Raw genomic sequence first — 15,558 nt, forward strand, 5'->3', positions numbered from 1 at the left:
GTTAATTGCCTTGTTCATCCCATCATTAAAATGATAGGTCCTGCCGCTGGGAGGGGGGCTGCCTGCTGGCTGGAGAGGCCTCCCAAACCGGGCTCTGCGCTGTGGTTTGGGGTTCCCGCGCGCACACTGGACTCCCGGAACCGGGGACCCCGGGGCCCCGGTTCCCGCTCCCCGCTCCCTGGCCGGCGATGGAATTAATGAGGCCCGGGCAGCCTCGGATGCAGGCACACTCTGGTCCTTTACAGCTCTTTGTCTGCAGCGGGCTCTTGTCTTTCATTGCTGGCTGCCGCCCTGTCTCTGGGGCTGATGCAGCAGCCAGATAATGAACAGAGGATCGCGGCTGCGGAGGGGCGCGGGGGAGGGGCCGCGGGAGCCGGCCTGACTTATTATTCCTTCACTCTCAAACAAAACAAAATCATTGGCCTGCCAGGGTCATTAAGGACCTCGGGGTTGTCATAGAAACGACCTTTGGGGCCGGGTGGTTGTTAATGCATGAGTGACTGCCTGCATTGTGTGCGCGGGGAGAGGTCAGAGTTTTGTTGGTGGCTTAAGAAAGAAAGAAAGAGAGTGAAGAAGAAAGAGACCCAGCACAAAGCCAGGGCTGGGGGGCTGACATTCAGAGGGGCGCGCGGCTCGCAGCACTGATTAGACGGCCAGCATCCCCGGCGGCCGCACGTAGTAGGCGCTCAGGAAGGGTCTGCAAGGAGGAGGGGGCGCAGGTCTCCGGTTAAAAATCTCCTGTCTGTCTCCGCTCCCCATGCTGCACCCCGGTGTCCCCCTCGGGGGCCACTCTGCCCATCTGCACGCTCCCTGGGAAGTGCTTGGACAGGTCAGGGTTCCAATCGAGAGAAGCAAACTTAGGTGCAAGTGTTAGGGAAGCTCCGATGTGTTGGTCAAGGATGGGAAGGTGGTCAAGCTCCCCGGCCCCGAGGGGGGGGTGTGGGGATCGGGTTGGGGGTGTCTAGGCAGGGGCCGTTGCCGGGGAGAAACAGCAAGGCAGGGTGCGAGCCCTGGGCTGTACAGATGAGCTTGGAACCCACTTCCCAACCAGGGCAGTGTGGGCCTCCTGCCAGGTCATGGTCTGAACGCCCCCCCTGTGATGCAGCGCACTCTGCGGACTGAGAGCTTCCCCAGGGACGGGACCGTGGCTTTCGGAACCAGCCACTAGCTCACTGCGGATCCTCCTGCAAATCTTCACCGCCTCAGTTTCCCCATCTGTGACTTTAGAGGCGGCCAGGTGGCGTCAGTGGCCCACCTCAAGTCTACTCTGTTGTCTGAGCGACAGTCCTGCCAGGATTTAGGATTTTACTTCCCAGGAGGGAAGAAAATCTTCTTAGGGCGTTCTTTGGGTGATGCCAGAACCATTTGATTTCTCAGAGAAGACTAAGTCTGGTCACCTTCCAGGGCACCTTCCAGCCCTCTTTTCAGTGAAGAAGCCAAGGCCTCCCTATGATCCTTGAATGGCCTGAGTGAGGTCCAGTGGGAACAAGCATGTCAGGGTTAGTCTGGTTTCCGATCTCCAGAGGCCTCCCTCCCCTGTGCCAGGCAACCCTTTGGCCTAGCCTGTGCTAGCTACAGTGCCTGAAGCCTGAAACCCGTGCCACCTTGGACCCACAGCCTATAAACTGGAAGACATGCCCGTTAGCATTAACTTCTGGGGGCAGGGGGGAGCTTCCTTTTAAAATTGGTTCCAAGGATCTGTCTGCTGTCCTCCCTCATAACCTAGCAAATTCTCAGATTTTGCTCAAGCAGATCACGCACAGAATCCCCTCATCAGCTCATGAGCTCTGGGGCCCAATGGCTACAAAACCTACTCTCTGAAGGAGCCAGGAACAAGCAAATACATCATCCGGGCAGAGGGCAAAGGTCTGCCTTGCACTTCCTTGCTGTTTGGTGAGCACTTTGCAGGGACTTTTAATGAGGGGACCTATCACAGAAGCTGGGGTGCAGGTGCCCCAGAAGAGCAAGGACCAGGAAGGGCAAGGAGGGATCTCACAGCGTGTGGTACTTGCTCTGGAGTAGCAAGGGGGAATTGGAGGTTTGATTTCAGTCTTCCAGTTGATTCTCATGAAAAGGATTTGAAGCAGCTATCATCTCCATAGGATGGACGGACAAGGGATCAGATGGGAAGAAGTGAGCGTGCCGGGTTCCAGGTCACCAGGCAGTGAGTGGAGGAGCAGAATCAGAACCCAGGCCCGCAGGCTCCACAGCTGTCACTGTTCCATCTGCAGTGCCGTCCAAGCCACCACCTGGGTAAGTCCCAGAGAGAAAGCAGAGAGCGAGAATCGATGCTCTTATTATTTACACTCATGTGGCACAAAATGCTATGTTCAGCGTTATTCAGTTTACCTTTGTTTTTGTTTTTAAAATCTGCACAACTGATTTGCCTAACTGTCGGGGCTGCTGCCTGGCACCTGCTCCACTGTGTGCACGTCAGGGAGGGGGCTTTCTCTCGGAGCTGAGAATTTTCTCTTCCCTCCCAACTGGTTGCAGAAAGACAGAGGCCGGTGCCCAGCTTGGATTCTAGCCCAAACCCTGCTAAAACCTGCCAAACCCTCTGTGTGGCACAAAACCTTCAGATCAGAGCTGAAGGGGTTATCTCTTTTCAACAAACTGAATCTTCCTACCCGGGGATAGAAAATCTCCTGAGACTTCTGGTTTTACTAGAGGTAAAGAGAACCCAAGAGCAAACAGGTCAGCATTCTGGTCCTAGGCTTCCAATAAAACAAATGAGGAGTTGCTGATTTGGAGAAAAGGCCCCTGGCTAGACATTGCTAGCTTAGCTGGGGTTGGGATTGCTAGATCGCACAGTGATCTTGGGCCAGTCACTTCCTCTTGTGGATCTGTTTCTAGTTTTCTGAAATGTAAGGGAGCCAAAATTGATAAACTCCCAGGTATTTGTCTTTAATGAAGTTTAACATGAGCTTCTAAAGTAGAGGTACATGGGTGGTGCAGCGGTTTGGCGCCTGCCTTTGGCCCAGGGCGCGATCCTGGAGACCCGGGATCCAATCCCACATCGGGCTCCCAGTGCATGGAGCCTGCTTCTCCCTCTGCCTATGTCTCTGCCTCTCTCTCTCTCTCTCTGTGACTATCATAAAACTAAAAAAATAAATAAATAAATAAAGTAGAGGTACTTCCTGGGAGGACAAGGAACCATCTAAGCCAGCAGGACTGAACAGAGGATTTTACTTTGCATTAATGTGTTCCCCAAGGGACCAGGATAAAACCTAACATTATAGAAAATGTCTTGAATATTTGCATATTGCATACAGAAAATTTGCGGGTGGTGTTTATATAAAGCAGGATGCTTATTTCTCAGGGTGGGGGGAGCGGGAGCTAACAACCGAGTGCCTCCTCTAGCAGGTGCTTTGCACACAGTACTGGCTCTTCAACAGCCCAGGGGTGCATCGTTTTCATTCAACACGTAATTAAGTTGAAGTCCAGAGCAGTGACCATCTCAAAGTTACTTCGTACTGGGAAGGGATTTCCTTGTTCCTTTATGGCATTTTTTTTTCTCCTATAGCTTAACAGGATGGATGTTCATAGTAGAAGAGAAATGCGTGTTAAAATGCCAAAGAAGTGGATGTAGAGCAGTAGTTTTTGCTTCTATTCCTGTACAAAATGGGAGAGTTGGATGAGGTGGTCTCTAAGATCTATTTCACTTTGAAACCCTAAATTTGAGCTACTTATTTAAACAGCATTCTGTTTAAATTCTGCTAAAAAGATGCATTCGGGAGCACAATACACCCAAGAAATATTCCTAGGAAAGCATGTTTCATGGTCAAGTGTGTTTGGAAAATATTCCCAATCATACCTGCCAATGAGAGATTTATAACGTACCTTATAATGTTGAAAGTTCTGATGAGTCCTACAATGAAAGTTTATACAAATATTTAATCTATTTCCTGGTTGTATTGGATTCTGGACCCTTTTTTTCTCCCCCACCTAACATTTATTGACATCTGGTGAAACTACTTTGCTATGGAACACGCTTTACAAACACTAGAATAATTCTAAAATTGGTGAATCCTCATCTCCTTCGATGCTTGCCTTCTAGCCTATTCTCTGTGGGTAGTTCTATCTCTGGAAGGATCCTGGGCAGGGAGCGGGAGTGGGAGGAGAGAGTCCATTTTAAGCTACCCGGGGCCCATGTTCAGTGTCTGCTTAGAAGAACAACTCATCCACAGCGCTTAAAACTTCCGGAGAATTCTGGAAAAGCAGGAACCTGAACTGAACCTGAACCTGAACTCAAATCTGAACCCTTTCACAGGCAACAGATACTGCTGCAGCAGTTTTTGAAACTTTGATGCAAGAAATATGTTGATGCCCTCTCTGTATTTATATATAACCCATTTACAGAGACCTAACGTGATAGCCCTTCTGTTTTGAACAGCCCTTTAAGGAACTGCCCCCTCGGCTGCCCTTTAAGTGGGAAACACCAATGTCCATATAGACTGGCTTCCCCACAGTGCCTGTCATTTATGGAAATTGTTCCTTTAACTTGGCATAGTTAGTTCTTAGGTCTCCTCTGTATCACTAAATGACACTTCCTCCAGGATGGCTTCCCTGACTGCACGCTGATCTGGTTGGCTTTTTCTACCTGCATGACCCTTTTTTTTTCCTCCCCATGTAATGTTTCATCACTATAAGAGCAGTCTCCAGGGCCAAAAATTATACATTTAAGTGGTTCTTCTCCTAACGTTTGCTTCTCCCATGAGACTGCAAACCTCATGAGGACAGGGGCCCTGGCCTGTCTTGCTCGTGTTGCACACGCACCACACGGTACAACCAGCAAACAGTGGGAACCGAAGAAATATTTGTTGGGCGAGTGAATGCATGAACGAATTTCTGTGCTAAGAAGTAGGCCTCATCTGCCCGGGCCCTCCCTACATCAATGCCTTGAGCTCTTCTGCTCTCAACTTTGATGTCGCTTTTCTATTGAAATTCTAGCTCCCTCTTGGGATTTGATGCATGCGCTGGTGTCTCTCATCTCCTGACCTTGGCTCCCTGCCACCACTCTTGGCTACATCACTCACACACGGCGAGGTCACGCCCACCCATCACAACCACCACAGCCCACCCCCCCATCCACCCCATCGGGCTTGACCCCAATCATATTCCCGAGGATGGGAAGACCACCAAAGGGGCTTGTGATTTGTTACCTATAAATAAAATCACTGACTCTTAAACATCAAAGCTACCTTAAAGGCCATTTATTCAACTTCGTCTTTTGTCCAGTGAAGAAAGTCGCAACCAGACAAGATAGGTGAATTGTCCTTGGGCAAGATGAAAAAGAAGTCTCTAGGTGTCCCTGCAGCAATCCATTCTGTGTCAGCATTAATTTCAAAACGGTGTCTGCTTGTTTTTTTTTTTTTAATAAAAATTCTGATACACTCCTGGCTGTTGAAAAGTATGAACAGATCCAAAAGTCCTGCTTACAGAGCATTGTACCACTGCAAGTGTGTGTTGTTCCTTACTCCCATTTTACAGATGAGCAAACTGAGTATGATAACGATCATGAAATTAGTGAGCGCTGCTGCTGGCCTGTCTGCCTCCAAGTCGTCTGCCCGTCACTTTTTTTGATCCCCGAACACCATTTCAAATTACAGTGGCCTCTAGTAGACCACAAGCTACTGAAAAGTTAGAGATCCAAAAAATTTAAAAAATTTAAAAATTAAAAAAAAAAAAAGAAGAAGAAAGAAAAGTTAGAGATTGCATCTTATTTGTCTCTGGCAACACCAGAGCTTGAAGCAGCCCTTGGCTCAACGTTGCTTCCGTGAAAGACGAGTAGGATTCAGAGAGGGCCGTACATTGATCCAACAAATGCTTAGAAACCAAAGATAAACATTTACCCCCTTAAGCTGAATGAACACTTATAGAGAATGATTTGTTTTATTGCAAATGTTTGGGGAATAAAAATCTGGACAAATCTTATTGAAAGAACGTGAATGAAGGTATAATTGCAGTGACGGGCTACCCTCCAAATTTACATCTAGAGATGGTGATAGGAGGAAGGTAGCAACCACTGAGGGAGTATGTCCTTACCAGTCGACCTGATATAACTGACACACGCACCTCTGTGTGCATGTGTGTGCATGTGCGCCAGTGTGTGTAGTAGTAGTAGTAGTAGTAGTAACTAGACGATTTGAGATAATTGTTTGAAATTTGTTAAGAATCTGCATACATGAATATGAATATATGGGAAGAAGTGCAATTTTAATGTTTTTTGTGTATATATACATATATATATATATATATATATATATATATATATATTAACCCTTCTTTAGAGGTTCTTAACAAGTAGTCTCAATAAATGTGATTTGACTGGTAATGAACACATTGAGTGCCTCCAAAGTGCCCTCTTTGTCCTTTTGCATAGCTTCCAGCCATCCCTTGTCATGACATTTGTCACTTACTTAAACGAGCTCTCTTTTCCACTTATGTCACCAAGGTGAACCTCACCCACGCCCCGGCATGTGAGACCCAGAAACTCCAGAAGGAGAGGGTATTTTAAGCTAAGTTTGTATGATATGTAAAACTGTAGTCTTTGCCTCCCAAGGATCGCAAGGAATAGAACTGTGAAGGCGGGTTAGCACGTTGCTTGGCACAGGGCACGGGCTCCAGCCCCAGCCACTACTTATTAACGCTCGGTGGGGAGGGGGCGAATCCCGGCTGCAGGTGGGAAAGGCGGGGCAGAAAGAAGGGCCTGGCGACCAGATAATGCTCATTTTGTCCAGGTCTCCTGGGATTGTTTTGGTAATTACTGCAGCTTCTTCAACAGCTTGTGACTTGTCCGGTGCCAGGGAACCTGGATTCGCATTGTGTGATGCATAATTCATACGGCATGGACAGCAATTATGAGCTAATTGAGGGGTGTAATGTTTAAAGAAAGGATCCATTATGAGGAACATAAGGGACATTGGGAGGGAAGACGCTCTTGAATCCATGGAGGCTCATTCTCTCTAATTCAGCTTTCTTTAAGTTGACTCTAATTGTCTCTTGAAGGGCACCGAAGTTCTCAGCTCCTGCAAGAGGCCCTAGGGGTGGGTGGCAGGAGATACTACTCCTGTGGGAAGAGGGTTCCGGGTGGGCTGGGTGGGCTCCTCTTCCTCGTGCTCTTGAGTGGTTAATGTACCTTACCTATTCCGGGCATACCTCACCCTACTGACAGCCATCCAGGTTAACACGAATGAGAGGGGTGTAGTGTTACCGTAACCATAATTTCTGAATCAAAAGTCAGGACCAGGGACGCCTGGATGGCTCAGCCGTTGAGCATCTGCCTTGGGCTCAGGGCGTGACCCCGGGGTCCTGGGATCGAGTCCTGCATCAGGCTCCCTGCATGGAGCCTGCTTCTCCCTCTGCCTGGGTCTCTGCCTCTCTCAGTGTGTCTCTCATGAATAAATAAATAAAATCTTTTTTTTTTTTTTTAAAAAAAGGACTTTTTCCTGGGGAGGACAGAGACAGTCTGAGAAATATGGTTTGGTGAAGAATTATTGGAGTTTCCACTAGACAATCATATTTTGGAGGGATGAGGGGACATCCTACTTAAATGGGAACTTTGCTACAAAAATCCAGGAGCCTGTCTACCAAATGATAAGGAGCTCTGGGCTGGTAACAATCAAGCCTCGAGTCTGTCTGAGTTGATTAGCCTTTTGCCAAAAGGCCCTGGGGACGTCAGCACCCCTCTTTGGGATTCAGGTTCTCCATCCATACAGCAGGGAGAACCTGGAAGCTAGCCTTCTGCGGCCCCTTGGACTCTGATGCGCTCCTTCTGCGCGTTTGCTATCCTAGGCATCTCAACCTCTGCCTCGAGGGTTTAAATTATCTGGACAAATAAGTGTTTGTTTTCTAGGAACCAACTCTATGTGCCTTGAAACTCAGGGGATGCCTATAGTGTGGCCATAGCCCATTCACACGGCTGGAAGCCTTTTTTTTTTTTTTTCTTAAATCGGCGGTGAGAAGATAACTAAAGACATCACTTTTGCGTTGGCTCCCGTGACAAAGTTAGGTGCATGTCTCCACATACCGAATGGAAGATATTTTGTAAGGAAAGGGTCTGTGCCAGCTTCTGCTCCCTCTGGCGCAGGGGAGTTGGTAGTTGCGCCCATGATGTGCTATTTGTGGTGAGCTCTCTTTTCAGAACTCCACAGCCCTTCGCAGAGCTTTCCTTTGGGAATTGTTACATAAGTGCCATTTGAGCCTGTACATTCCCCCCCACCCCGAGATTTTCACATCCATCCATCACATCCACGTTTGCTATCCTAGGCTCTCTGCGCCTTCAGCCGGCCTGCGGGCCGCACCTCGCCAGCAGAGGCCGCTCTCAGAGGCGGGGGGGTGGGGGGGTGGGGGGGTGGGGGGCCACCCTGGGGATGCTCAGGCTTTGGAAATCCAGGGGGTTCTCAGAGCTTATTTTGTCCATGGAGGCCTGGTCCCTGGTCCCCGGCTTTCCCATCTCCAGAAATTGGACCTCCTGTAACTCCAACCCGGTTGCACGGAGGCGCGCCTGCCGTCGACGCATGCAGCTGGCTGGTGCGGCTCTTCATTGAAACGGAGCACCTGCCCGGTTTTGTGCCTTTGCATAATGAGGACACGTAGCATATTCGAAGTGGAGGTGGCCTGATTCTCTGCCCCTGGGGCTAATGCGGCTGTTTATACGGAGGAGCCAAGGCCGATCCTTCAACCGGAAGGTGCGCTGTCCTGCAGGCTGAAGCATTCACACCGGCCCTGCTGCTGATTTGAAACCATGTTCAGGTGGGTTTTGCCCAGAGTCATGGATCACCTCTGGCCTAAGCATTGCTTTCCTTTCTTCCAAAAAGAACAAAAGAACACTGCAAGAGAAGAAAGGCCAAAAGACAACCAAGACAGAACCCTCCCTCATGAACTTACCCTCACTCCCCTCCCTTCCCTCCCTCCCTCCTCTCCTTCCCTCCCTTCCTTCCTCCCTTCCCTCCCTCCCTCCTTTCCTTCCTTCCTTCCTTCCTTCCTTCCTTCCTTCCTTCCTTCCTTCCTTTTTTCTTTCTTCAAATAGCTTTTCCAACAATTTAAGAAATCCTTCCCCAAACCTCAAGAGAATGACAGAGATGACCTTCAGAAAGTGTGTGTCTATTTACCAAGTCTTGTTTTGGGGTTGGAGTGGGGTGGGGGGCAGTCAGGGTCAACACCAGGATACATCAAAGGGAACTCTGACTTCCCTCGAAGAGCCTGGGGCAGTCGCCTATGGCTGATTTTTCACATCCCTTTTTTCAGCAGTAACCACCGGCTAAGGCTCTGGAAGACAAACTCCTCCTAGTAGCGTGTCTCATCCTACGTGTAGGACGGAGGCCACAGGAGCAGAGATGTGCTTCTTGCCCCAGTTGCTCCTTTGGGCACAAGGATGGATGGCCTCTGCGAGTTACATCCTGGTGAGAATAACCGCTCACGAACACCCCGTATTTAATCTTTATTTTTGAGTCTTCCTAAGCGAGAAGTCGCAGTAAAGGAGAATTGCTGTGTTGCTCCAAGGGTTAATTAGACGTGGCCCAGAAAAAGCAATTTCCTTCTTTCTGCCTTAAATTTTGGGCTTTTCATTCTGAATGACTGTTGGCTTCTGCCAAATGGAGTAAGATAAATGCGAGCTCCTAATTTGAACTCCCCTCATTCTGTTCCCAGCTGCTATTTTGCAGTTTTCCCAAAAAGAGAAAGCTAGTGGATCTGCTGCTGTTGACTCTTCCCTTCTGGCTTGGGGGCCAGGTCTCTCTGGAAGGAGATGTGCCATGGTCCCTCTCTCGGCGGACTTGTCCTGCAGACGTTAAAATAATTTCCATCTCTTTTCTCCCCTCCCCGGTCAGACCAAACATCTTAATTGTGAAGTCTTGCCACTGGGTTCGGACTCCATCGAGGTGTCTAAAGCGACACTGAGATCTTTTTTTTTTTTTTTCCCAAAGGTTACAACTAATTCAAAATCCATCAGCTTGTGCGAACACTTAAAATTGTTCCCCTAAATGAAATTCATCTGCTGTCATGTTACTCAATTACTTGGTTTTCCAAGATCCTTCTTGGTTTCCTCATAAAACACGTGCCCCTTTGCTATGTTACAGATGTTCAAGCGTCAGCAAATTTTTGAGCTCTGCGCTAACTGTGCTATGCAGGGATGTCTTTAAAATCCTTTATTCGTTTCATTCATTCAAGCATTCATTCGTTGTGCTGAGCGTCAGTTACGAAGGGGGCAGATAATGAAGAGGAGCTCGTTCCAATGGTTGCCCTGCTCGTAAATGCCGCCAGATTGAACAGGTCCCCTCATATGGGCCACCCATCAGCAACCGTCTTTGGGACTTAGATGATTTTTTTTTTCCAGCTTTGGCAACAGGAGGGACTTCTCAACAAACTGCTAGGAAGGGTCCCCTCTAGGAAAGCCCACCCGGGACATGGACAGAAGAGATGGCTTTGTGTGGCTTTCGTAAACTGTTTCACAAGTGTCCCTACCACCTTTGAAATAGGTTTTAATTTACAAAATAAGCCATTATAGTGCTTTGCAGTTGTCAAAGTGTTTCCACATACAGTTGAGCCTCACAACAAGCCTGCCAGCTACTACTCGCCCTTTCCTCATCTTTTCAGTACTGATAAGCACCTCGACCAAGGTCACACAGCCACCAGGTCACGGAGCTGGGACCAAAGCCCACGTCTCTCCCCCTGCCCCACCTAACAAAGCCTGATTTCTAAAATATTTTTATTTATTTATGTATTCATGAGAGACAGAGACAGAGAGAGAGGCAGAGACACAGGCAGAGAGAGAGAAGCATGCTCCCTGCCGAGAGCCCGATGTGGGGACTTGATCCCAGGACCCCAGGATCACAACCTGAGCCAAAGGCAGACGCTCAACCACTGAGCCACCTGGGGGCCCCAAGCATGAGGATTTTTAAAGCCTCCCTAAGTGACTCCGATGTGTAGCTAAGGTTGAAAACCACTGATACAGGTGAATGGCTTACACCAAAGTGCCCTTTTATGCTTTCAGATGACCTAGGGGTGTTACAGTCACGATGGCACCATATGCATCGCTGTGAACTAACGAGGACAGAGCAAAGGCTGGCCCAGGGATGCCCCCTTAGCAGGTGAGGGCCATGCTATGTGAGCAGAAACTTGGTAGAGACGAGTGGTGGGGCCTCGTCCCACGCACACAGTAGGGCCAGGAGAATCTCACGGGATCTGGCTGTGCTGTGGCAGGTAGCCATGCGTGCCGGGGTCAGGTGCAAATCCAGTATGAGAAAGGCTGCGTGATTTTTCATGTTAGATTAATGTTGTTAATTCACTTCTGGTTTTAGGGCTTATTTCTTAATCTGTAATGGTGTTTTTGTTTGCCATCAGATATAAACGATAAGCAGGGGACATTTATACTTCCTTTGGTTTGTATAGATGTAAGCAACATTCAAATATAATAAGGTAATATCGGGGGCCTGTGGAAATCTGCTTTAAGGGGGTCCTAGGCTCTTCTGAGTTTGGGGAATTATAGCATCTGCTCTGTAGAAGCTGGTTTTATGTGCCCTGATTTGGGTCCACAGATCTCCCCACCCCCACCTCCTTGGTATGTGGGAGGTTTGGGGGCAATCCCAGCAAGCCCCAGGCTGGACAGCATTGAGGGAGCTTATCTGACACTGGCCTATCCTCTGCCCCTTGGGTTGAAACAGAAGTTATCTTTGAAGATTTTTTAGGCAATAATTAACTGTAATTTCAGGGGAAGGAGATTTGGTCAGTTTCTACACAGTGCAAATTGGCCTTCCCTATCTGTCTTGGAGGGAGCTTTGTGTTCAACTCTGTTATCGGGCGCTTTCCTGGAAGCATTGTTTCCCATTTCAATATAATTGCTTCAAAATAATGTGAAGAGATCAATTGCCACTTGTCAGCTATAATTTTCTGCCACTGAAAAAAAGTAATGTGGGAGGAAAGCAAACTATAAGATGCCTTATTAACCACAACAGAGGGAGGGGTGAAGCTGCCTCTTCCTCCGAGAGGGGCTCATCTGTGAGTGCCCCATCCGTTCACCTTGTGTCCCTGCGGCCCTCCCCACCTCGAACCTACGCCTGCGGCTTCTCTTCCTGGCCAGATCCTGCCCGTCCTTCCAGGGCCAGCTCTAATTCCAGGCCCCAAACATCATCCAGACCTCTCCTTCCTCCCCGATCCTTGGTTTACCCAACTCTTAATGCATTTATTTGACAAATACTGATTGAGCACCGACGTATATGTGGGAAGGCTTTGGGCAGCAACAAGACACAAACCTCAGGGTTTAGACAAAGAAGTGTTGATTTTCCTCAACAAAAGGTGTCTGTGGACAGATTGGGAGTCAACCTCTCAGGATCTCTGGTGGCCTTCCAACAGACGTGGCCCCCCTGGTTATTCCCAACCCAGCCTCTGGGCACCAAATCTTCATTTGAAGCAGGAAGAGGGGGGAACAGAGGTGTCTTCCACGAAGGTCCCTTTGGTTGGGAATCCCAGCATTTCTCAGGACTCTTGGCAGAGTTTGTAAATCAGCTTCCTTGAGGTATGATTGACACAGCAAACTGTACGTATGTGACCTGTACCTTTTGATCAGTTTTGAGAAGCGTAAACACGTGGAACTATCATCATGATCAAGATGGCGAGTGTATCCTCTTCCCCAACAAAATCTTTTCCAGAAGCTTACCACCCACTCTGAAGATTTAGACATTTTTTGTTTCTGTTTCGTTGGCCAAACTTGGTCCTAGGGCCACTCCTAACTGCAAAGGAAGCTGGGAATACAGTGCTTTGGTTTCCAGAAGACAAGGGAAAGGGGATAGAGTGCCAATGTTGGGCCAGCTAATGAGTCCTGTCTGCCCAACCTACCGTTCCAAATGGAGAAAAGACTTGTCACGCAGCTGGTGGTCAGTGCTCTCAGACTCTTACTTGGCATGACCTGGCTGTATCAGTGCTCCAATGTTATAGTAAACGGCCAGGCTGCTCTGCACTCTTCCCTTGAACTTAAAATTAAAAGAACAGATTCCCTCCTTTGCCCCAGTTGCCTACCCATCTACCCAAGCTAAGATGAAGGAAGGGAACTGAATCAATGTTCACCGTGTACTTCCTATACTGGATGTTTCCTGGGTGTCCCATCCTTTCGACGACTCTGTGTACATGGCGTGGGAAGTGTGAGTTCTCTCATCTTTTACCAAATGAGGGAATTGAGACCCAGAAGCGGCTCGCGTGGAATGGCACAGCTCATAAGTCAGCAAGCCACGGGCACGGCCAGCCCAAGACTGTCACCTGTTCTCTTTCTTTCCAAAGGAATCCATGCAGCAGGCTTGGAATGACATAGAAGGTGTGGATTCATGGTCTGACTCCCTCAGGCTCAGAGAGGTGAGGTGACCTGCCCCAAGTCTGCAGCTAGAGAGAAGCAAATCTGGAATCAGAGTCCTCATCTGCTGGTCTCCTGGTCGTTGTTTGTTCTGCAGTGCCCAGCACCTGGCTGTGGTGTCAATGGGGGAAAAAGGCCAAGGAAGGGCAGGAAGCAGTGACCAATCCCAGGGAAAGAGGACTCCAATATTCAGCATAACTTGGCGCTTTGAACTGGCTGCAGGCCCTCACGAGCCCTTCCCACCCCACAGGTCCCCCCTCCCTCTCTAACGCAGGGATCACTCAGCACCTCCCGAAGGCCACTGATGCTGGGCTGGTTCCTGACACTGCTTCTGGAGGATCTGCAGTGCAGACGTTAGGAGTGGGAACAGACTCCCTGAACTGGAATCTTGACTGGCTGTGTGAGCTTGGGCAAGGCATACAACCTCTCTGTGCCCGTTTCTCCACCCATGAAATGGGGACGATTGTCCCACTGCTTCTGTGGGTCTGCTGTCTCATTGGAGGTAGCAACGTGTTCCTGGTGTGTCACCCACAGTCAGTACGGGTGAGCCATGGCGGGGAGCATGGAGGGTAAGAACTGGGGGTGCAGGGTAAGACCCCACTCATCTCCACAGAAGGCCAGGTCCATACATTCAGGCACCCTCAGGTGACTTTCCCAGGCTGTCCCCAACCTGTTGATGCAAAACCCTGTTTGTGACACCTGCCCAGGGAGACCTGACCACCTGGGGCTTCTGGTCATGATCAGTCAGCATTGTGCCAACCTACTTTAGTCCTGAGTCTGAGAATTTGGGACACTACACTCAGAAGGGTGGAGGCACCCCTGAGCTTTGGGATAAGAGTTTATTGCTAGTGATTGTACTTACCCATCCACTAGGGGCCTTTCCTTTCTTTTTCTTTCTTTTCTTTTCCTTTCTTTTCTTTTCTTTTCTTTCTTTTCTTTTCTTTTCTTTTCTTTTCTTTTCTTTTCTTTTCTTTCTCTTTCTTTCTTTCTTTCTTTCTTTCTTTCTTTCTTTCTTTCTTTTTTCTTTCTTTCTTTCTTTCTTTCTTTCTTTCTTTCTTTCTTTCTAAATTTTATTTTACTTAAATTCAATTAACACCGGGGTCTTTTACAGAGAGTGCAAGATTCTCAAAGAAGACAAGGCCCTAGAGGAGAGGCCGTGGGAAATGCTTGCAGAGGCAAGAAATTGTCCTTCCTGGGAACTGTCAAGAGATCTCAAAGCAGGGAAACCCTCCAGACTGGTCAATCCTGCCTTCTCAATAAACATATCAAGTAGGTTTCTTGGAGTAAGACCAGGCATTGAAAGAGAGAAAGAGAGAGAAGATCCAAAGTCAAAACCAATTTGAATAGGTTGCATGCTGTGAATCTCCCTGACTGTTCCCGTGACAGGTGACAGCCGGGTAAGCTGCAGGAACCCCTTTAGGGGACCACCTCTCTGGTCCTGGGTGTGGGAACTCTGGTCTCATCAGCCTCGGGTCATCAGCTCACTGGTTGCTGGGAGGGGCTCAACAGGGCACGCCGGGTCCTGGCCTTTGTTTTCCCCTCTGGATAATGGGGCTGGTCTTCGTGGTGCTCAAATGGAACCAGGGAGCCTGGAGCAGAGCCCTTAATGAGGGCCGCTGGATGATGAAAGAGCCCTGAAGCTCCAGCCACCATCCCTGCGCTTTGGAATAAATGCGGCCAGCTTGGGGGACGCGCACAAATAAATTTGAATAGCAAGACACAAATGCGGCCCTTAACTCCGACGAGCAAATAGAGTTTAATAAAGAGGTAAACTGAGACCGCTTTTATTTATTGCTGTGTAAATGTGTTTCAGAAGGTACTGGCTTTCTGCTGCTGCAGAGGCCGGCTCCTCCGCAGCCCTGCGCCCATGCCTGCCGCGCTATTAGAGCCGTAATGAATGAGCCTGGGTGAGTGCGCTCTTCAGGAGGACTGCGGAGGTACAAGATTAATGAGATGAGAGCATTGAAAGGTGCAGCCGGCCCCTGTTTCCCAGCCGCGTGCGATGTCTGCAGCAGCACCTCTGGCTTTGTTTGCTCCACGGCGGCTGACGGGGCTGCTGCGTGGAAGCGGCCCCACATCCCGGCTGCAAAGGCACCTGCCTCCCATCGGCTTTCACCTCCGCCTGATTCGCGGGGACCCCCTTCCTGACACCGCCCCCCCCCCCACGCAGGCAAGCTGTCCCCACTGCTGCCTCTCTGTCCTTCCCACCACCCTGG

At 49.1% G+C, this 15,558-nt stretch overlaps 2 long non-coding RNA genes across 2 annotated transcripts; both read left to right on the forward strand.

Moving 5' to 3' along the window:
- Positions 1 to 581: 581 nt before the first annotated feature.
- On the forward strand, positions 582 to 5,172 carry LOC111095708. The gene is made up of 4 exons (XR_005357590.1): positions 582 to 829; positions 1,738 to 1,893; positions 2,103 to 2,253; positions 4,951 to 5,172. It is a non-coding gene; the product is annotated as an uncharacterized LOC111095708 (long non-coding RNA).
- A 3,203-nt stretch (positions 5,173 to 8,375) lies between these two features.
- Positions 8,376 to 15,120, forward strand: LOC102155025. The gene is made up of 3 exons (XR_005358027.1): positions 8,376 to 8,754; positions 9,250 to 9,404; positions 10,994 to 15,120. It is a non-coding gene; the product is annotated as an uncharacterized LOC102155025 (long non-coding RNA).
- Positions 15,121 to 15,558: the final 438 nt, after the last annotated feature.

The sequence above is a fragment of the Canis lupus genome, chromosome 4, assembly GCF_011100685.1.
Source record: "Canis lupus familiaris isolate Mischka breed German Shepherd chromosome 4, alternate assembly UU_Cfam_GSD_1.0, whole genome shotgun sequence".
Lineage (NCBI taxonomy): Eukaryota > Metazoa > Chordata > Mammalia > Carnivora > Canidae > Canis > Canis lupus.